Raw genomic sequence first — 24,118 nt, 5'->3', positions numbered from 1 at the left:
TATTGTGTTTTAGAACTTGATTTACAGATCCTGACAAAGAATGGGAACAACATGCACACATGCTATTTGTGCCCCTCCCAACAGTTCAAATGAAGCTATTTTGTGTACTTTCACAGCCAAGAGAGGCTGTAAAACTCTGTATGTGCTAAAAAAGAGCCGAGTCACAAGGTTGGAAATGCACTCCTTGCACGGGCTTCTAGCTCATCCGAAGAGCTATATAGTCAGAATTGGGCCCGGGTAACATTAGATACTGCAGGTACCTTATCGAAGAGAATACAGATGAAGAATGACCTGCAGCAAGGTTGTGTTTTGGGACCCCTATTATTCTCTCTGTTTTTGGCCGATTGATCTAACTCGTTAAAGGAAGCAATAGGTCTATGACCCAAGATGAATGGCATGCATGTTTTGTGTCTATGCTGATGTCTATGATTTGATGATATTGAACATGACAGAATTAGGTTTACAAAAGAACTGGATGTCTTTCATGATTATTGTATAAGGAAAAAGCTCACTGGTAACCTAGACAAGACAAAGGTAAAGATGTGGGGGAAAGGAAAGGGAGAGTTTAATTGGTTCCTGGGTGGAAATAAAGTGGATGTGGCTGGGAAGTATAAATATTTGGGCATGTGGTTAGATGCAAAGCTAAATTGGAGAGATCACATAGAATCGCTAAATGCTACAGCATTGGCTTCGGTATGGGGCTTTAAGCAATTCAGCCGGAAGTATGGTGGTCCCCCCTACGCCCCATATTGTCAGCATACAATGCAACGGTCCACCCCCAATTCCAGTATGGTGTGGAAGTTTCAACCTTAGGTGGCAAACTGGACTGGAATTATGAAGAGGGTAATGTGTGAAAAGACTCCTAGCACCTTCAGCTATGATTGAAGCACCAAAGGTGGAGCGCCAACCTACTGTTGGGGTCATTTAAGGTACGTAGCCACGCTGAGGTTTTGGCTGCGATTAGCAAGAGACGGAACTCATAAAATATCACACCTCTGTAAAGAAGAGGCTGAAAATAGTGAGTTGAAATGGGCAAACCTTTCTTTAATCTTTATTTCGACTACAATTAGTCATAAAAGATAACACAGAAAAAAACATAAATTCCACAATTATAACACAATTGGACATAAAATTTCATAGTTTTTACAATCAAGAAAAAAGAAAAAAGAGTATATCCATCATACAGTTATGATTGGAAAAGCCACTAATCACGTTAACAGACATAATTTGCATCATTCGATCTAACAGAGAAGTGTGGAACTAGATAGTATCATATTTACAATGCTTTCTCCTTATTTTCCACATTGCATCTAAAAATTTACTAACTGCAAAAACGGTTAGAGGCGATAGATCCGTTTTCAATAATCGATATGCCTCCATGTGTTTTCTAAAACCCCATCTTTTGCATAGAGGGATAATCCATTTTTTCCTGGATTCTATGTATAAAGGACAAAAGAAAATTACATGGAGGTCATTTTCACGGTGGGTGGTGCAAGAGGGACAATTAAGATCAGTTGAAGGGCGCCATCTATTCGTAAGAGCGCGGATGGGAAGGGAATTATATCTCCATTGTAGATACATTTTTCTTAAGGTTGTGGGGTAAATATCATCCAAGACCATCTCCAACCTATAATAATCTTTCATTAAAATGAATGATCTTGTCATGGAGCCCAAGTTATCAGAGGTCAGCCAGACCGAGCAATTTCTTTCATAAAACAATGTTACCAGGGCTTTACGTGATATGGCCTTGGATGCAGTTTCTGGAGAACTCCATAGGGAGGGGCAACCCAACCTATCACACTCTGTCTTGATATACCTTAACCAAGGAAGGTTTTGTATAATTTGGTACTTCAGTAAATCTGAAAGTTCTTGTCTATAGGTATTGAGTTCCGCGGTTGCCCATAAACGTCGCCAAAAGGTTAGAGGCTTTAAGGCTAATTCCTCCTTAATGGATCTAATTCCTAGGTCCAGCCTAAGGGGAAGAAGTGGGGTGCTAGCCGGTAAAGATGATAATTGTCGTAGAAAGTTATTTTCCACGACCGTAAATGATTGCAGGCAATTATTGCCCCATAGTTCCGCCCCATAGATTACTGCCGCTCTGGCCTGTACCTTATAAATTTCTAAAGGTGGGCCAATTGGTTTTATGTAGGAGTTTTTCCAGAGTTTAGCAATAGCCCCAGTTTTCTGTGTTAATTTTAATCGTGATTTGGTTTGGTGTTGAGTCCATGTGAAGTTTTCATTTATTGTCACTCCTAAATACTCAAACACACGGACTCTCTCCAAACCAATTCCGTCAATGGTTGGGTTTGGCCGGGATTTTTTTGGGGGATTCAGAATCATAAATTTTGTTTTTGAAGTATTGATTTCCAAGCCCCTGTCCTGGCAAAAGGAAGCAAACCCATCCAATACCCGCTGGATACCCATAGGGGATTTGGCAAGTAGCAAGGTGTCATCTGCAAACATAATTGCCGAAATCCCCACTCCAGCCAGCTTTGGGGCGTCTCTGTTTGAAACCTTGTTTAGGTAGGAGATAACTCCATTTACGTATAGGCAGAAAAGAGTGGGAGCCAGGACGCAGCCCTGGCGGACACCTCTGTTGACAGGGAAACTAGCTGATAATTTTCCCTCTCTCCCACATCTAACCCTAGCATAGTTTTCAGTGTGTAATCGGATTATGATGTCCAGAAGGGAAGGTGGAATTCCTAATTCACGAAGAACAGCCCATAGCTTGGTACGTGGGACCAAGTCAAAGGCTGATCGGAGATCTACAAAAACTGTGTATAGGGATCCACCTTCAACCATGACAGTTTTCCAGTAGAGCATGTTAAACCTGAAAATCTGATCAATGGTAGATACAGATTTCCTAAAGCCAGCCTGATAATGGCTTAGGATCTCCTCCTCGTCAATCCAGTCCAGTATACGATTGATAATTAGTCTGGCAAACAGTTTTTGGGCTACGTCAATAAGGCTGATAGGCCGGTAATTGACTGGGAGGAGAGGCGATCCCTTCTTATAGATAGGGACCACCTCCGCGCCCAGCCAAGTAGAAGGAATCTTCATACCCCTTGCGATCCCATTATATATAATTAAAAGATAAGGAGCCCAGACTTCTGGTTCATGTTTATAAAGGTCGCCAGGGACCTTGTCAAGGCCTGGAGCCTTCCCTGCTGGGAGTGCGGCGATAGCAGTCAGGACTTCAGATATAGTAAAAGTAATTGGATTAAAAGTGAAATCATCAATCAGAGGTGATTCAGATAAAAGAGGAGTTGGGCTGGGGGCTGGGTTGTTGTACAAAAGTGTAAAATGATCTTCCCAGACTTGCGGGGCAATATTCGGGCTAATAGCAGAGACCATATCAGTGGAACCGGTGGTGACAATTTTCCAAAATCTAAAGGAGTCTCGTTCCGCCAAAGCAGATGTTAGATCGGCCCAGTTCTGACTGGCCCACTCAAGTTTGGCGTGGTGAATCAAATAACAATACACACGCCTTTTGTATTTGATTAGATCTCGCTCAGCATTTTCCTTTAATGCTGTCATTAGATCAGCTTTTGCGAGTCTACAAGCTCGATTATACCATGCATGTTTCCTGGGTTGGTGTTTCTTTAGGGGAACTACAGGATTCAAGATATCTCCTAGACTTGCATAGAGTGCATCATTATGTACAGCAATCTCACTATTAAAATCCAAAACTAATTTAGACTCAATATGGTCAGCAATTTGTTCCAGAGCTAAGCTAACCTTCCCATAAATTTTGGAGATGTCCTCCGGATTGCTGACCAATTTCGACCATTTCACCCTCCGTCTATTATTGGAGAGGGCAAGATTCTCAGTTCTGTCTGGAGTCGTCAAGGGTTCAATAGGACCCAAACCGGACAGAGCATAATCCAAAATTAAAGGGTTGTGATCACTTTCCCTCCTTGGAAACACCAGAAAGTCCAAAACTCGATTCCATTCCTTGCACTTAACAAAGATGTAATCGAGATGGGCTTCTCTGCCCGATACATTGAAGGTCGACTTCGGGGGATTATCGGATTTGGAGCGTCCGTTACACGCTCTGATGGAATGGGCCAGCGATAGAGAGGTAATTTGAAGTGCCAATGGGGTCCATGATCTTACTATGGGACCAGCTACTTGTGGGATGTCCCAGGAATCATCCTCTTCTTGGTTTATAGAATCTAATAAACCCTCTAAGGGTTCAAAGTGGGAGTTGAAGTCCCCACCCACCACAAGAGGAATACCCTCAGGTAACTCTGCCAGTACCGTTGATAAAACCTCCACAGCTTTTGATTCTGTAGAAATACTAGTCGGTCTGGAGTAGATATTAACCAGGGCCATCTGTACCCTGCTGTGCCATTTCACTATTATGGCTTGAACATCATCAGATCCAGTACTAATGGGGGTAACGGTACAACCCAAATGAGTTGCCACCCAAATGATGAGGCCACCAGACGGTCGGCCTCTACCTCCCCAAATTGCCGGGATAAAAAAGGAGGCAAATCCTACTCGATGATAATTAATCCTAGCCCATGTTTCCTGGAAACAACATATGTCATGTTGATCTATAAAAAGGCCCCATTCGGGGGAGTCAAGTTTATTGTTAAGACCCGCTATATTCCAGGAAAGGATCTTTAGTGATAAACTAGGACGTGGGTGGTCGGGAGATATACCAGCGTTAACTGAGGTACAGCGGAGATCATTGTTGGTAATATCAATTGGTGGAATCTCCTCAGTCTGCACAAATACGGAATCACTTTCATCTACAGAAGAGGTAGATCCAACCTGCAGTCAGTCCACCTCTTCGAGTAGACTAAACCTATTGTGGCATGGAACAGTATAAGCAGTAGGATAATATGGCCAGGAATTATCACAATTGCGAGGTGCAGAAGAGAGTGAGCCCACCCTAGTCCATCCCTCTGCATTCTCAGCATATGCATTGTTATTTAAGGGGGGGTAGAAATAGGAGAGTGGTAAAGGTTGAATACAGGTCTCTCGGTGTTTTCCCCTCCAATTGAGGATGTATGCTACTATATTGGGGTCTCTGAAGTTCACCAGGACACAATCGCCCTTGTGACGTTTAGGTGAATTTCCCAACCAATTAATCCTCCTAACCATCAAAACAGCTGTGGTTACAAAATGCGGAAGTGGCCTATGGGTATTTAACCAACTTGTGACTTTGTTTTTAAGAGAGTCATAGGTTTCTACATCAGAGTTGGTATACTTAGGAATTCCAGCCAGCACAAGTACATAAGGGGCCGCCTCAGGGGGTAAGTTAATCACATCCTTCCTACCCAGCTTACCCTGTGCACTGGTGTTATTTCCAATTATACCACTATAGGCATTCGATTCTTCAGCAGTGTCCGCAGGCCTAGATTGAACAGATACACAATTCTGGATGGGGTAGGGGGGAGCGACAGAAGTCTGTTGGGGATTCATAGATTGAGCCAAGGCCTGTTGGTCAGTAACCACCCCCCCTCCTGCTTTTTTGGGTGGAGCTCCTGAACTTTCCCCCCTAAGGGACAAGGACTCAGGTAATTGTTTTTGGGCATCATTATTCATTTTGGGGATAGAACTTCCTTTGTTTAACAAACAGTTAGTAATAGTTCCAGTAGCTTTTTTTATTTCTATAAGCGTGTCATTGATGGAATCAAATCTAGCCAAAAGGGGGTGAATTAAAACTTTTAGCGCATTAACTAGTGAGCTAACAAGCAATTCACTGTCTCGCTCTGATCCAACAACTCTGTTGAGGGGTGGGGGGAGTTGAGGAGTTTGATTACAACTTATTATTGTGGGTGCTAGAGTCTGGTTTTCAATAATACCTGATAACTCAGTAGATGAGGCGTCAGTATCTAGCCTAGGCTTTTTACCACCCTTCAACTTCCTCACACTTTTCCTTTTGGGTATCGCCCCCTCCCGTGAACCATGAGTTACAGTTGGAAGTATTTCCTTCCCCTGGTCCGTAGGAACATCCGGTGCCACAGTTGAACTAGATCTTAAATCATATAGAACCGAATCAATTGTTTGATCAATGCTGTTCATTAGGGCAGTATGAGAGTTATCCAATCTCTCCGGGGTTCTTACAGCTGCTAGTAGGCCGAGAGAAGATCTCCTGGCACTTTCAATGCCTTCCGAGAGTCGTTGTTCCAACATTACCAATTCATTATTAACCACCGAGTTTGCCCTAATAAGAAAATTGTCCAATGTACCTGCAATTATTGAGGTTGATGGCTGTGTTCTCGACCGTGTGGCCATAATTTCTCCTCACAGGCACGACAATCAAGAGAGAGGGCCCGGTCCGGTCTTGAGCGTGCTTGAACGGGCTTAAACGGGCCCGCCCTTTGCCCGGGCTTCGCCCCGGACTTCGCCCCGCACGCGTCCCGCTCACGCGTGAACTGGGAACAATTAAGTAGCGGAAGGAGGTGTGTCCGGGAAGAGGACCAGGTGCGTTCGATGATTGTTGTCCAAGGCACCCTGGTCCTCGCAGTCCCTACACGATGTCAGCCTTCCGTGGTGAGCGCACCTGTCCGTTTCGCCCCACTATCCGACCAGCTCCTCGATAGTAAAAAGATGTAGAATTTAAAACCAGCAAAGTCCCAGCCTGCGAACGGCACCCGCGAAGCGGGGGCCGTGAGGCGTTTTGAAGCAATTGGAGGCAGAAGGAGGTGTGTCCGGGAAGAGGACCAGGTGCGTTCGATGATTTTTGTCCAAGGCACCCTGGTCCTCGCAGTCCCTACACGATGTCAGCCTTCCGTGGTGAGCGCACCTGTCCGTTTCGCCCCACTATCCGACCAGCTCCTCGATAGTAAAAAGATGTAGAAATTTAAAACCAGCAAAGTCCCAGCCTGCGAACGGCTCCCGCGAAGCGGGGGCCGTGAGGCGTTTTGAAGCAATTGGAGGCAGAAGGAGGTGTGTCCGGGAAGAGGACCAGGTGCGTTCGATGATTTTTGTCCAAGGCACCCTGGTCCTCGCAGTCCCTACACGATGTCAGCCTTCCGTGGTGAGCGCACCTGTCCGTTTCGCCCCACTATCCGACCAGCTCCTCGATAGTAAAAAGATGTAGAAATTTAAAACCAGCAAAGTCCCAGCCTGCGAACGGCACCCCGAATGGGCAAACCAAGCGAGACAAGCGTTGAATGACATTTGTAAGAGACTGACAATAAAGCTGGATCAGTGGGAGCAGGGACCGAGGATCCCCAAATCAGAGGTACGAGCACTTGCATATAAGAAGAGAGGATGTGGTCCATCGGCTAAACTGCCGCCTTTGATGCAGAAAACCAGGGTTCGAGCTTCGGGGTCGCGTCCACATCCTGTGATTCTGGGCAAATCACTTTAATCTCTCCGTGCCTGAATGTGTAATGTAAATGCGGTGCTATGTAAAGCGCTCCAATACCTTCGGGTCGAGTTCGCGCTATATAAATATGCAAAAAAAAAAAGTGCCAGAGAGGAGGACCTGCGGTAAATCATCTACGCAGCTTTTGCTAAAAGGTTGGGTCAACGATGACTGTTTTCCATTAATGAGGTCTTACCTAACCCCAAGCTCAGGGGTGTGGGGTAGGGCTCGGATAACTACCCCCTGTGCAGATAGGAGGACAAAAACAGGAATGATAGATGAGCAGGGCCTGTGCAGCATGAAGTCGTAAATGTAACGGGGCACATCATTTATTGGATTGTTTATGGCTTTTAAATGTGCGGAAAGTATTTGTAAAACCAATTTGTAACAAGGATGGAATCTAAATCGTGATCAAGCAATAACGTTTATTGGTGAACATGAGATTTTTGGATGTTACATGTGGAAATGGGAGATTTTTAAGTGCAATCACGGGGTATTAAAAGATTTGGTAGTTAACATGTGAGGTATTGATGCTTATTTATGGGGTCTCCCAGCTCTTCTCTCTTTTCTCTATTGTATATATTACTTATTGGATGTATTTTTAGCTTTTATATCGTATGTTTTACTAATTAGATGTATTTTTAGATTTAATATAGTATGTATTTCCTATTGGATGTATTGATGGTAATTTTAATGGACTACGGTCTTAATAGATAAAAGTTTGCCTGACTGACTGACCATATAGTGTGTATATTCCTGTGTGTCCATTAGCTGTTTGCACAGAGCCCTGCTGGGAGTGGAGGAAAGGCGTGAGCCTGTCCAGCTCTGTCCCTCCTTGACTTCTGACAGCGACTCCAAGCCAGGATAGAACTCTGACAAATGCCTTTCACCCCCACTGCCCTTTCCAGCCGCCCCCTCCCAACAGGTCAAGTGAAGCTAGTTTGTGTACTTCTACGACCAAGGGAGGCTGTAAAACTCGGAATGTAGTAAAAAAGAGCCGCGTCACGAGGCTGGAAATGCACCCCTTGCAAGGGCTTCCAGCTCACTGGATGAGGCGCTGTCTACACGAGTGATGTGTAGTGTACATACGAAGAATGTTTTTTTCCAGTTCTATATAGGGCGAATTTTGACGAAAGGGATTAGAGTGCTTTACATGAGCACCAAGTTGCATTACACAAGATCACATTTGTATTTTTAAATGTGTATAGGCACGGGGAGATGAACGGAACTGCCTAGAATCACGGGCTGTTGAGCGCACGCCGGGACTTCTAAAGTCTGCATCTCTGATCTTGAGGCCACATCGTCTCTCCCGAATGTTTATACGGTGGGAATCGACTTTCTTCTCTGTGACTGGCTTGTCCTTGCATTGCTGCCTAAATGATCGGGAAGTGCCGGGTTAACTGTAAAACCTGTACATTACAGCGCTAAATAAACGCGAGACAACAGTAAGCGCTATAAAAACAGTTCACTGTTGCAGTGACTGTGACGCTTCATATGTAGTGTGATTCGCCACGAAAAACAGGGATTCACCCCCAACCTGCGACATCGGTATCCTTACAGGCAGCTATAGAGCTCAAATCAGTCTGCCTTGTGAGCGTGGGGTGGGGGCTCCGGGGGGTGCACGGAGTTCAGGAAGCATCTGCTGGACTGCCGAGATTTCCTTGGCTCTTATCCTGATGGCTCATTTCCCTGCCTTTAAAACTGTATCCTGTCGCACCGCCCTTGGTGAATACCGGTGTGTTCATAATAAAACATATCCAAATATTGCAATCACTGGACTGCGACGCCACAGAGGCCTGAGCGAGGGGCCTCATCTGAATCCGGTATCTGCTGGACGGAGGGCCAGGATGAATCACAGTGAGGGGGGACTGAGACAGAGCCCAGTCATGGCCAGCCCCCCTGCTTGAAAGGGAAGGGTGGGGTGCGTCTGTTCTCTGCGCCTGTGGCACATGAGTTTATCCTATCTTCTCATATCCAGAGTCGCCTGACTCAAACCACATTGGAGATGGATAAAGTACTCAACCTGGGATTTTTCTGACCATTCATTTAGAACCACTGGAATTATGCAATTCTACGGCTGGAGTAGTTTCCGCATAATTATGGATTTGCCACATTTGCCATATAATCTTTGCCCAGACAGAGTTACTGTGAGTACAAAATGACAAAATAATTACGTAATACTATGACCAAATGTGTCGCATTGTGCTGCATAATTTGCCTTTTCTTGCTGCATAATGTGGACAACCCTCTTGCACAATAGGGTCCTGAGCTGCCGCATAATTCCAGCATCCCTTGTTTTATTCAAGACAGCAACTCATCTGAGTGGGGTCCCAACATCAGCCATGGTTGAACTAAGAACAGAAGACTCCCTGCAACACTTCATGAGATTTTCAGTGACACAGTGCAGGAATGCATATTGTATTTGATCACTCAGATTACAACACATCTTGCTCTAGGACCCTTCCATAGACAAAGTGACGTTTTTACCACTTATTGTTATAAACACTCGTAGGGAGAGTACACCCAAGGGTTTCTTGGCGCTTAAGTACAACAAGCATTGGCATAGCCAATAGGTCTCGCCTTTGGGACCTTATAAGTGTTTATCCATGCAACAGTTGCATAACTAAATACTTATAAGGTCCCAAAAGCGAGACCTATTGGCTATGCCAAGCGGCCACACGGCCACGAAAGTGATCGCGATCAAACATCAAAGCGGAAAGTGAAAGTAATCGCGGTCAAGCGCGGCACGCGCGCCCGCGTACATGCACTGTAGCTCTAGGCTGGCCTGGTAGCACTTTTTGGAGCCCTCTCAAAAAGTCTCGCCAGACCAGCGCATGCACTGGGTCAGGCGAGACCTAAAAACTTAGGGGCATATCATCAAGGCCCTGCGATAAAATGATCGCCTCTTTGTTTTCGGGCGAAAAGAGGCGATAATTTTATCGCCCTATCAGCAAAGACATGCTAGCGCGTGTTTCAATGCCTTTGCGCCCTTTTCCGCAACGCCCATCTTTGCATCGCTAATTTGATGCAAAGTGGGTGTTCCGTCCCAAAAGAGCGTGAGAAATGTCGCTAACAGACATTTCTCCTATCAGCAAGCTGCACGCTAACCTGCGTAGCGATAAGAGAAGTAGCGCTAACCGCGGTTATCGCTACTTTCCTTATGCCTGCTTTCAGTCTGACTTAGCCATTATATCCAATGGAAGGTGGATATAATGGCTAAGCCTGCCCTGCCCTATCATAAAGCTATCGCCAAATGTTATGCGATTATCGCTGGATTTCCAGCGATAATCGCACATTTGGCAGCTTGCGCTTGAAATTTTATCGCTTTGGAGATAAACGTTGCTGATAGCACGCTATCTCAGGGATAAAATTCAGCGATAGCCGGCGATAATTATCCTCGCGCTAAGCGCGCTTAGCGATAATTATCGCCTGCCCTGGCTGATATGCCCCTTAATGACTGGATCGTAGGTGAAGGTGCTGTAAAAACTTTAGATTATAGCCTAGTTGTAGTCAAGCACCTAAACTTACTAAGGCAGTATTTATCCATACATGCACATATAGAACTTTATATAACACAACTTTATATCTCTTTATTATTTTCCAGTTACATGTATACCTTTCTATGTAGTTTTGCATCTGTATATTTATTACATTAGTCCTACTATAGAAAAAAGCAACAAAAAAACCTTCAACTTTCTCCAGTGCACCACTCTATGTCTCATCCTATACCTCCCTCGATATAGCCTCTTCCTCCACTCCGACTCTTCCCAAACGTCATTGTACTACTATTATCTCTGAATAATTCTTTCTAGATTCCTCCCTTCTCTATCCCTTCTTTGACTCAACCCAAACCTCCTTCTACTACTATGATCTCCCAAATAACACATTCTAGAGACTTCCCTCTATCCCTCCTTTTACTCATCCCAATCCTAATTTTTACTTTTATTAATTTCTCTAATAAACCCTTCTAGACTCTTTTCTCCTCTATCCCTCCTTTGGGCCGTCCCAAACCTCTTTTTACTACTATGATGTCTCAAATAACACTTTCTAGACTCTTCCCTCCTCTATTCAATTACATCCAACTATCAGACTCACATGTCCATTGCTCGAATCAACAATTTATATTTCCCTATACTAATCCACTGCTAAACCATTTTGGGTTCCAGAGTAGCATACTATTCGCTGAAAAGCGCTTCAACATCTCGTTGGGGTCGTAAGCGCTATATAAATACAATTGCAATACAATACAATACAATAAAATACAATACAATACAATACATGTCACACGGATTCCACACCCTAACAGAGCAGGCCAAAAGCCTCCTACCCTCTTGCCTGCTTCTAGAGACCCTGGATCAGATACCCAGGTTAGCAGTGAGGGGACAAGCATATCTGGAGAGCAGATGCTCCATAATGTGAGTCTGAAGCACGAGGAGTGCTCATACGTTGCAGAGAAACTTCGATTGTGTTCATCCTTTAACCGGGAGCCTCTGGCGAGACTGGAGGAGGGGGCATGAGTGACTGAATCTGGGGCGCCACATGTGAGAGGAGCCACTAGGTTCTGAATTACCTGGAATGGTTGAAGGTGTTGAGGCAGGCCCATGCGCTTTGGCCATAACTCTACTATTTACCAACACCTTCTCCAGCATGGGGGCAACCATTACTTCTTGCAGGTGTACTCTGGCGCCCTCTGATGGTGGCACCTAGTCTTGGCCTAGACCAGGGGTCTCTAACCTTTTCTGTAATAAGAGCTACTCATGATCAATGAAAATTACTGAGCTACTAATATTATTATTAGAGTCGTAATAGTGACCACATCAGACAAGTATGCAATAGTGGGCACCCTCCCTACCAGATAATGTATTACCGAAGGTAAGTAACTTGTTCATCTGATAGAGACATCTAGTCACAGTTTCCTTACTTTAGAATCCAATACCAAAGCTTACCATCCCCGGAAGGAGGGTCTGCGAACTGAGACCATTAAAGAGTCTCTAACTAGAACAAAACCGGACTAAAACAAGAGAAACAGATCAGACAGTCATAAAAATTGAGGTGAGGAATAACATACTCCATAAACTAAAAATCTGTGGAAGGAACTACAGGTGAGTAAAGTTAGAGGACATTAAAAGCATGAGTAGACATTATCCCTGTTATCCTGACAAACTGTGGTACAAGCCCAGTAACAATATGAATAGAAAACTATTCGCACCCTTAAGGGGATCCGAACCCATGCATGCTCACCGCTGAGAATCGCGAAGGGCTGTGCACCAACGCCGCTTCAAATCCGATAATGGATTGAGAGGGCCCAACTGTCAGTGAGGGCAAACCCGCCGGCGAGGATCCAGTAAGCGCACCTCTCACCTCCTTGGGGCTGGAAATCATCCCGAGCTATTAATATTATAAGTAGTGTTGCAATAGTGACCACATCAGACAAGTATACAAGAGCGGGCACCATTTGCAAGATTACGAGCTGTGATCGCCTCCTGCATCATCACGGATGTCAGCAGTAACGGAAAGAGGTCTTTGTCAATGTGCAATGCCTCTTGGTGAGTAAAATGCAACAGCCACGTCTGCAATGCCCCCGGCACACAGGTAATGATATTATTAATGGATAGGTCACCCCAATGCCTCATGATTTATCACTGAAATATCAGCTTTAAATATGTTTCTAAAGTTTAGCCATTTTCTCCAAACATCAGCTGATGAGTTCTGAAAATGCTCACATTCTCGTCTGGAATTTTGGGATACATAATAATTCAACCAGCCACAAGCTTCTAATGTCGCAGTCCGTGTATGCACACGGGAGAGCTACTTACAGGCGGCTAGAGAACTACCAGCAGCTCGAGAGATGCTCACTGGGGAAGCCTGGCCCAGAACCAACAATGGGTGAAAAGATGCTGCTTTGCTACCAGGAGCCGCGTCAAGGGGCGTGGGAATCCCTTTCCCTCAGGATGGAAGCGCACATCAAGACATGCGTGGTACCTTCAATTCCAACTTTCATTTTTAGGACTATCAAAAAACTCGTATTTTAAGTTCAAACTTTACATGTTACTTACTTCTAGTTCAATACATTGCGTTGCTCACAGCCCGTGCTCACTTTATACTTAAAGGGCTGAGCATGCCTCGTGCATTTAAGTTTAGAGACCAACCACTTCCAAGGAGTAACTGTCATTAGCAAAACAGGTGCAGTGGCATCGGTCGGAGCCCCAGGTGGGAGGGGTCCACTGAACCCCAATGTATCCCTAGACTTTCATAAGAGTGGGGGGAGATCTAAGAAACTGGAAACCCACGTCCCCCTGCGAACCAGAAATCACATTAATTAGTTAATTAATTAGTTATTTCAGCCATTCATTCATTCGTTCTTAAAACACATAGAATCACCCACACTCACATTTGCATTAATGCATGAGTAAAATGACAAAATAATGAGGAAATACTATTACAAAAACTGCTGCTTTACGCTCCATAATGTGCCTTTTGATGTCGCGTAATTTGGTCAACCATGCCACATAATTTGGTCCTCCCTGCCGCATAATTCCAGTGGCCGTAGCACTGGGTCCTCAGTGCGTTTCTTACCCGAACCCTCTGATTTGCAGCTCTCTTCTCCTAGCCTGTATGCGCACGCACTGAAATGACTAAAAAGTGATGTAAATACTACAATAAAAAAAATCCCAAATAAATACATTCATTCCTGTTGGGTCATTATTTTCTTATGATTGAGATGTACGACTCAGGTAACTTAAGCAGTTCTCTGCTGTCTTTTTTCTGCCCGTCAGACGCATAAAATTGTCGTCACCCGTCACACAGCCGCTCCTGTTAAAGCTCCTGGCCACTGATCCCCCACCACCAGCGCAACCCCGGCCACCGACCACCAACCACCACCTGCCCTCCACCACTTGTAAAAGGACCCCAAGGAGGTTGTACAGACGGATCCGTGGGACTACTGAGGTGCGCCATGATCGCCTGTGTGCAACCGCCTTCCATCTCGCATCCTTCCCTGGCAGAGCGCCGCGAAGCAGCTAACAGAGGCAAGAAGCGCTTTACAAAAAGTGAAATAGTTTGAAAAGTACTTTTTAGTTTGGCAGATTTCCCTTGAGTTAAAATGGGCAATGCATTGCAACTGTATACCCGTCAGTAAATACAATTTAAAAAAACTACAGGCTGCACACATGTTCAGGAAAATGTTTTCTGCATACGATTACTTTTTAATCAAAATGAACCCATCGTAGTAATCCCATAGGTGAAACCCAATGCATTTACTAATGCTTGTAGTTCAAGTCGACAATACTTCATAAGGGAAACAGTCTGCGTGATTAAATAATGCATTTACCTTGTTTTGGGTCAGTTATTCTGCGTCTCAGAAGTCGCTGGTCATGTTTGACGAGAGTGCAGTAACTTCATTTCCTCTGTTTCCAGCCCTACTCATGGTTCCCACTCACTCTCGCCGCTCCGCAGCTTCAGGAGCAACTTTGGCATTTTTCTGCAGCGCGAATCCGTCTTTCCTTTAATTGGCCGCTGTCTGGTTTAGATTATGTCCTTCCAGCATCCTGCGGTCTGCTAGGTCCAAGTGCTAGCCATGTTTTAATTGATAGCAACTCCTGGTGTGCACACACAATAATAACGTGTGACTTCTCTTAAGGGACACAAGCTGGTGTTTATTACAAGGAGGTGATGGTCGCGTGTCATTGTGGCCTATTATCTATCAAAGACGTAGTTGATGCTGTAATCGTATTACTTTTTAGAGATTAGCAAAAAGGTATTTGCTCCCAAATCTGTGAGGATGGCAGATTCTTGTGTGTACATCTACCCTCAAACTGGCAGATGTTCACACCGGCAGGCATTCACCAATTCACAATTACGGTGAAGGTGCAAATGGGCCTTAAAGTTTTTAAAAACATCTCCCCATCTGGAATATAGTTTTCCGTGCAGAAAAATAGAGAAACGACTTCTTCTTCACCCCCATACATTGCCAGGATTGAGGGGTGTAAGGTGTTTAACATCTAATGTATTCATGAAAGTGTCATGTTAGACGTTTTGTATACAATTGCTAAAAATCATTGGGTAGGTGTGTTGATTAGCTACAAACCTGCAACTTTGTAGATGAGGAACACAAAACAGAAAGTGATTTAAGCGATGTAAGGAATGTTCAAATTAATCTCTGCTACTGACAAATAGTAAATAACTAATTCACTGGATTGTGCCAAAACCTTTGCACGTGTGACCACAAAAACTGAAAACACCCCACTAGCTCCCAGCTGATACTGTCCATAAAACATACAAGGGCAAAGCGAGGGATACCTGTAGAAGCTGACACTTCATTACACACCTAACAGAAGCCACTGTTCAGCATCGGCTTATCTCAGCCAGGCTTACAAGAGGATAACAACTGTGGAATGCCTTCGAGCACAATCTAAGAACAGAAGACCATTGGGCAGGGCCACAATCCTCCCATCAGACTCTGCAAAACAATGTTCTTTTCTTTTTTCGATGCTCAGTAAAACAGCTCCAGGTTTCTGAAGTGACTTAATGGTACAGATAGCGCTTAAAAAAGCTCCCAAAAATCAATCAATCAATAAATAAATAGATAGATAAACCGTCGAATTTAAAACAGAAAAAGAGCATTGCAGACCAAGGTCTGCTTATATTGGAATAGGTGAATGTTGAGTGAAACAAAGAGTCAGGAGTTATAGAAAATAAAATAAGGTCAAGGAGTTAGAATAAGAGAGAACCAAAGATTAAAGAGATTTAAAAAAATGAGGCGATTGAGGTAATTGCAATGGAAGTGAGTGTGGGTGACCAAGATCAGAAAAAACAGAGTGTGAAGGTGGATTAAAGCAAAGTGAAGGAAGAAAAGAAGGAATTGACAAGAGAGGGAAATTAAAGAGAAATGGAGAACATAGATGGACGGCTGAAAACAAAGATGGAAAGGGAGTAAGGGGTGATACCAAAAAGCACAGAAGGTAAGTCTGAGGCAGCAGAACTAGTAGGAAAGAGGGAAATAGACAAATTGAGTTCCACAGTGCAAATATGCAGAAACGAGAAATCAGAATTAAGAAACAGCAAACCTTGGTTAAACAACCAATAGAAGGAAGGAAGTGGAGGTAAGTGGGGTATTTAGAGGAACGGAGGGGGTATGAAGGTAGGACCAGAGCAGAAATCGGAAGGAGCAGCTGATTTAATAACAGATGTAAAGAAAGGCAGAAAAACAAGAAGAGAAATAGGCATGGAATTAGAGGCGGAGAAGAAAGGAAAAAGTAACACTGTAGTTATAAAAAGATTATTGTGAAGTAATGAAATATAAAAACTTTTGTAATGGGGCAGCCAGTATCGGTGCGTCCATTAGGGCGTTGGGGCGTAGCGCCCCCGCCCGCAGCGTCGCCCGCAGCGTCGGCGTCTTTGAACTTCAGTAAACTGAATCAGTTTACTTAAGTTCAAAGAAGCAGAGGGAGAACTGACAATCATGTCAGTCAGCATGACATCGGACCGCCCACCCCCTTCAGAGTCTGAAGGGGGTGGGCGGTCCGGCGTCATGTTGACTGACATGATTGTCAGACGGACCAGGCAGGGGCAACAGGCAGCAGCACAAGTGCGCATGATTGGGGAAGTTGAGCGAATTTTCTCTCCGTGCCCAGTCATGCGCACTAGTGTCTGCTCTGGCTGGCACATGCCCATTAGGAGACCGAGGGTTGAGCAAAGGCTCAAACCTCGGTCTACTAATGGGCAGGGGGGCGAGCTGTAACCGTGCCCTAAGCCAATCCTGGCGCTGCTGGCAGCGCCAGGATTGGCTGAGAGCCTGAGAGGGGCAGTACCGCAGTAGGCGCCAACGGACGGACCCGAGGCGGCACGGACGTGCTCAGGATCTAAGGTAGGATAAGGATTTAAAAAAAATTATTTTAACACCCCCCCGTCCCCACCCCCGCGCGACATCCCCCCCATCCCCCTCCCCGCGAGCCGCGACTGAGTGTGGCAACGTTTCATATTCGTCTTCGGATACTATTCGTATAGTCCTGTTTACTTTTCTTTTGGACAAAAATATCGTGTCGCATGCCAACTCGTGGCATATATGCTCTTGCGCTGTTGCTGTGTTAAAGTTTACAAGTTGCCCCATGGCAGTGTGTTGCTGTGTATGCGAGCTCTGCCGGTGATTGTGTTTTCCCTGTGCCAGTGTTTGTATCTTTATGAAAGTAAGTGTGTGTGTGTTTGAATATATCCCTGCCTCTGTCTGGGGTTATATTTGCCTGTTTGTGGTTCTGCAGGTCCGTGTTAATCTGTGGGGTGTAAATTAAAAAACACTAGTCTGAACTCAGAATGACGCAACCGGACGTGCGCGTGTCACTTGCATTTGTGTGCTTTCATTCAAGTATAAGAGTGAATGAGGGCGGAAGAGGGGAGGGTTGGGATTCAGTGTTCGTCCAGGAATGGCACTAATCCAGCACATGCACTTTACATACTGCCGTATTATCTGCTGGTCTTCACGCTTCCATAAAAGTCAACACTCTGATTCACACCTGGAAAGTGGCGTTCATCATGACATTTTGTAATCTTTTACTCAGCGCTGCTGAGTGTTCCGAGCAGGAACATAAACACTCTGCTGATGTACTTAAATTACTTTACCATCACACACTCGTGCGGCTGCACCAGCAATTAAAAAAATACTATGGTCTGCTTTCCATACATAGGTGTCTCTAGCGTGTTTTCTTATCTCCTTTATGGAGGACAGTATGAAGACAGTTTTGTATCACTGCCATACACCAAAGCGGTTGCTCTCGGAAGTTATCACAGTGTGACCTAAATTCTTTTTTTTAAAGTTCCGGTGAACACATGTCAACATGCGTCCTTGGCTCGGGTTCTAAGGTTCTCAGAGTCCCTTGGCCATTACGGTGCTTATGCGTGTCACCTTGTGCTCCAATCAGCTGTCGAAACTGCACCTGTAGACGAAAAATATATGTGTAAAATAAAATGGCTCCTGCAAGTGGAAGCTCTGTTCTTTTATTGATAGCTGAGCAGAGGTAATTGTTTGGGTGATGCAGATTTTGGTAAATTGGTGTCTCTATTTTTCATGGCATAATATACTCATATAATAACCCAGAACTCAGAGCGTCAGGAAACTATCTGGAGAACGTATCTAAGGTGATTAATTAGATGCATTTTATATTGACTTTAAGTTGACATAATACAGGAAAGACTGTGATGGGAATGGCTGAAGGAACCAGAATACCGCCGAGTCTCACTAGAAAACAACTCCAGAATACTAAAATTGATGTGGTGTGAAAGACTGCAAGTACCAGAATGCCTCTGGGTCTCACTGAAGAAAGTGTTTTAGAATGCGCAGAGAGTTGAAGGGGGTAACATGGTGATTGTTGAAAGGGTTAATATGTGGGACCTTAGCAGGGTTTCAGTTTTCAGAGGAAGTGTGTCTGAATTGCACAGTAGTTCCAGTGAAAGCTGCTGATGTCAGAGCTTTCAATCCAATACTTGCGGTAGCCGAACAAACATTCTCCTAGACTCAGCGTGGCATAGGTAGGTTGTCTTGGGCCTCAGTTCAAGCAGGGGATTTTCTGGTCAAGGCTGTGCCACGAGGGGCAAATAACATTGTCATAGGAGGCCATTAGGGTAGCTCAGTGGACTGTGTGCCTGCTTGCAAGTCGGAGCTAAGTGGCTGCGACTGACACAGTCGGGTCCAGCCTGCTGTTTCCCAGCACTGTACAGCACTGCACAGTCAATGAATTTATTGTATAGTTAAAACCATTACAAGTGTATCAGTGTTTTCAAAGGTTAATATGGGCAAGTGATAACATCAGCATACGCAAAGATTGTCCTCTATAGCTCATAAAAATCGGCGATTTCTTAAATGATAAATAATTCAATCCTATTGCTTTATTAACCTTCCTGCTTCCTAAAATTTGCTTGAAAATGCACCATTTTCACACACTTTTTTTCAAAATTAGGTTGTTCGTGCACGCTTGCTCGCCGCAGTGCAATATGACAATCTTACGCCCCACCACTTTCAAATGTCACCAGCCGCCCCTGGGGCAGCTAAGAAGCGTACGTGGAAACATGACAATCTGAGAGACGAATCAAGAATAGTCCTAAGAGAGTGAGGATGGATGTCAAAAATAAGAACAAACAGAAACCAGTGTGGGAATAGGAGAGATCTGGAGGGAATAGAGGCAGTGAATAGCCAGTTAAACTCATTCACACAAACCAGAAATAACAAAACAGATAAATAGTGTACAACTCCACATTTCAGCCTCCAACAAATCATGATGCAGAGAGCTACGAAACATAAAAACAAAAAAGCGATCCCTTTATGTCAATCCAGAGTAACAATAGAGAACCCAATAAATCAATGATTCAACTTCTCCCTTCCATTCTCCAAAAAGTGATCCTTGGAGAGATGACAAACATAAACAAGCATTGGCATATCCAATGAGCCTCGCCTTTGGGACCTTATAAGTATTTAGTTATGCAGCAGGTCCCAAAGGCGAGACCTATTGGCTATGCCAATGCTTGTTATTTTATTTCTGCAAGCATATTCAAAAGAATTGTCGCAAAACACAAGCAGAATCTTTCCTTTCTTGTAAAATCTGCCCATGTCAGTGCAGGAGAGGTCCTTTGAGTGAAACTCACCCTGGGTTGTTTGGGGGGAGTGGTCAGGTTTGTGGGCTGGTAAACTAACATGGTGGGCTCCACGAGGCTTTTGAATAGGCTGTGGAGGTTTACATAATTTCCGTTTTGCATAGCTACAGTGATCAGAAGACAAAACCCTTTTATTATATATTTCCAGACCCTGCAAGGACAGGGATGGCAGCGTGACACAAACAGAAAGGCAGAGCAATGACACATAAAAAGGAATCTGGGGACCCCTCAGAACATGGATACTGGCTGAGTCCTGCCAAAAAACGCCGTGCACAAAACGTGTGCACATCGCGAGAAGCAATCAAGGCAGCTGAGCGCGTTAGTGCACCTGCTACAGAAATTAGTGTGCAAATAAAAAGGTGACGGTTCTGGTGGTTTTTATGTCACTGCAGTTGTTGACGCAACCAGCAAGTTTCATATTTAGAATGCAATTTCACGAATGAAAACACAATTCCTTCCAGAAGCCTGCCTTGTCTTTCTTCAGTAAGAAAGCACCTAGAGGAGCAGGTGCCCTGGTTTGTTCACTCATGCATTATGCATGTCTCCCAGTAGATTTACAAGTTCGAATAACTTTCATCCGTCCCAGGTGGATAAATTGAGAACCCATGGCTCGAATAACAGAAACACGTATTATTGGCAGTGGCTAGAAGCGGACAGACCTGGCAGCAGCCACTATGTAAACAACAAACATTGTAGCCAAAAGCAGAACTCTTTCTGGCAAACAGTGTAGAAACAAGCAAGATTTCCTGTTTTTGCCGTTTCCTCTCAGTGAACAAGAAGCTTACAGGTAAATGTTAATATACTGTAACTGTTTATAAATAAAACATAGCGGTTTCATATTTACAGTAAACACTGAATTAAATACAGTATGCATTTCCAGACACAAAACTCCTACTGAGATTGCATTCTGTGAAACCAGACGTGTTTCTCGCTACTCATAAAAGTGGGGGGGAGGCTTCATGAACACACCAGGAAATAAATGGAAGAGTTCCCACTGACCTCACTGGACCAAAATCAGACCGGCAGCTCGAGGGAGCTCTGATGCTCCTCCACGCAGATAACCTCACAGGAAATTATACCGCCCGACCTTTGACCCACAATTTAACTCAAATCAAAGACCATGGCCAGGCTTGTTTTTACAAACAAACTTTATTTAAGGATCGAACAAGAGCAACATGCTTATATATATATATATATATATATATTTAAAAAACGCCTCATTGCAGACACAAAAAGAGCAGCTACAAAGGCATGCAAACACAGTAGGCACACAAACTCCAAGTCCATGTACGGCGTTTACCTTGCGGGAGCGAGCAGCGCTGCCATCTGTTTACAAAGCGCGGGCGCGATAATTGCAAACAGATGGCGCAGCTGCTCGCCCCCGCAAGGTAAACACCATACATGCATGAGTGCTCATTGGAAACAGTGCAGTACATGCACGAGTTTCCGAAAAAGTCCTGAGTGATTCCGAGAGGTCACTCCTAAGCAGCGCTTGCGCGCTGCGTAGGCGAGACCTAAAAAGATGACCTCTCCTAATGTTAAATAGTAGTTGACAAGCAACACGGAAATCCATCACACAACTTCTCTTTCTCAATCAGCAACCCATGACCGTGAAGAGAAACCACCAACAAATGATGCTGAGGAAAGATGGCGAACATTAACCAAAAATTAAGGGCTTCCAGGGAAATGTATAAATGAAGCAGGATGCTAGAAGTTTGCAATCACCCAGGAATCATCGTTACTGCTCCCCGCAAAGCTCTATTAGGTGTATTCCTAAACAAAGAGCTGACATGTACAGTGCTGCATGAAGCAGTTTACGCATGCTTCGAGGGTGTTGTTGCATAATCCTTGCTTAGTTCTACAGGAGTGATGCAGCTATCGATAGTACAGGAAGCGGAGTGGCACTAGGGCCCAGGGCTGCGAGGGAACTCCTGGACTCCAATGATGGCTGACTTATACTACCAAACTGTGGGGAGGGAGGCCCATTATCCTTGCTCGCATGAGGGTCAATGGCACCTCTTGCTATCCCACTGTTCAAATCTCTCTTTTTGACAGCACTGATTAATATCTTCCCCAACGCCAAAATGGTAATGCGGCTCCCAAAAAGTCAGGAAAATTCCAACAATTGAATAAAAAATACAACTGGACAGAATAGCGCTTTGCAAAACACACAAATTAACTTATATTGTGCATGCCTGTGCTTAATCGGACTATGGAGCTGGTGAGAAGTTTGGTGCAGCCCACTAGCTACACAAGCTGAGCTTCAGCAAATAATTTAACATTTATCTTTTAAAGTTCAGAAAATGTGTTTAAAATGCACTTTACACCCGGCCTACAGGCATTTCAGACTCAAGTGGCCGAAGGGCACAAGAGCGGAGGTTTGGTCATCATTTCCAGGGTCGGATGATATTCTGACAAAGGAAACTCAATGACAGGCGTAGATCCTGTTATTTTTGCTGCATGCGCCACTCACCCTCAACCTCTGGGTTGCCACTTTGCCTTTAAAACTGTGAGCCTCATTTATAAGCCCCTTGCGCCGCCACACTGACGGTGCAGTGTGCCTGCCCATATTTACAAGGCCACGTAAAGTCACCCTGCCTGACTTTTCATGGCCTTGTAAATATGGGCCCCTTGCACGCATTGCTCTGCGTGAAAGGGGCGTTACATGGGTGTTGATGTGGGTGTTCCCACGCAACATCCATGGAACCTGACACATTCCTAGATTTACAACGTTTTGTGAAGCTGGGAATGCGTCAGAATCGCGGCACAATGAGCAGAAATACTTTCATTTCTCCTTGATTTTGATGCGTGCGCATAGAAAGAGGAAAATGCCATCAATGACAGCCAATTGTGTGCCAGCACAAGGGAAAGCACACAGATGTGTCGTATTGCTGTTAATACAACGCATCCCTGTGCTTTTAAAATGACGCAGCTCAGTATTGCAACATGTCTTGTGGCGCCGCGTCATGTTTTGTGAATGAGGTTCATGACAATGAGGAAATATATCAAGCAGTAAAGATTGAGGGCCACTGCTTTTACCAGGATATTTTATCGGCAGAGGAATACTATGCTAAAAGATAATTATTATTTGTTTAATTTATTGTTTAGAAGGTGATGTCGCTTAGTGGCCACTTTGGAGTGCGCGGAATTGGATGAATCACAAAGTCTCAAAGGATAAAGGCCAAAGGAGGGTAGTATGTTTCAAACAATCTTCTTGGTAATGTTATCCCAAACTACCTCAAGTGAATGAAAGTGTGGGTCAATGGGACAGAACACCGAGGACAAAATCTTGAAAACAACTTATCGACAGGCAAGTAAGTGTAGATATTCTATACCTAACTCCGCATGTATCTACCTACCCGGTACATATCTCTTTAAGGTACGTATATGTGTAGTAAGGAATAGTAAATCTAGATTCTTCCCTATATGCACGTACCTTTGATATTTTGTTCCTCAATAGTCTGTACTTGATATTCTCGTACCTCGATATTCTGGGGGTCAATATTCAGTAGCACAATCGTGAAGAAGTGGTAAGAGTGGCTCTCTCTGTGCCTCTACTGTAAGCTGCAATCGCTCTTGCTTGGTTCATGCTCTTTCTTCAGCAGCTTTCCTCCCTCCCTCCCCTCCTTTGGCTGCCAAACCCGTCTGCTTGTGACTTCAGGGTCTGGACTGCAAATAACTCTCTAGTCAGTAGCCTCTCTCATTTCCAGAGGATTGTCTGCATCTGAAAAATATTTAACATAATTGCAACTCAAGGGAGAAAACAACAGCAGATGTATGAGCCTTTGCTCCCAGTGCGGGAGAACAAGAGAAGGGGTGGAAACGTGGCTCCTTTGGACTTTTTCAGATTCTTGGAAATTGTTCTTAGTTTGCGGTATATGATATTTTGACTCCAGCAAAGAGCTTTGGGAGGCAGCATCCACATCTGGAAGGAACAACTCCATTGAACAGACCAAGTGTCACTAACGAAGCTGGACAAAAAACAAACAAGCATTGGCAATGCCAGTAAGTCAGGCTTATGAATGCACTGTCTAGCCAGACCTAAAAATCCATGTAGGTTAATGACTACCATGCTCCCATCTGTGCTGCTGCCAGAGAAAAACACCACAACTTATCTAGTTAGCTAAGACACTTTAATAACATTATGTTATT

The 24,118-nt window shown here is 44.4% G+C and overlaps 1 protein-coding gene across 4 annotated transcripts in view; it reads right to left on the bottom strand.

Annotated features, from left to right (window-relative positions):
• LRRC32 (leucine rich repeat containing 32) overlaps positions 1–24,118 on the bottom strand; it is a 127,534-nt gene that overhangs the window by 88,859 nt on the left and 14,557 nt on the right. For 2 of the 4 annotated variants that reach the window (XM_085623270.1, XM_085623268.1), the window contains exon 1: positions 14,658–14,809. The exons of 1 other annotated variant lie outside the window; for it this stretch is intronic. The gene's annotated coding sequence lies outside the window, so the exon portion shown is untranslated. Of the gene's footprint in view, positions 1–14,657; positions 14,810–23,402; positions 23,493–24,118 lie in introns of those variants that run through there. One more of the 4 variants, XM_085623271.1, reaches the window with a different exon arrangement.

This window comes from Triturus cristatus, chromosome 8 (genome assembly GCF_964204655.1).
Source record: "Triturus cristatus chromosome 8, aTriCri1.1, whole genome shotgun sequence".
NCBI lineage: Eukaryota > Metazoa > Chordata > Amphibia > Caudata > Salamandridae > Triturus > Triturus cristatus.
This window is presented reverse-complemented; position numbering and strand designations above follow the sequence as displayed.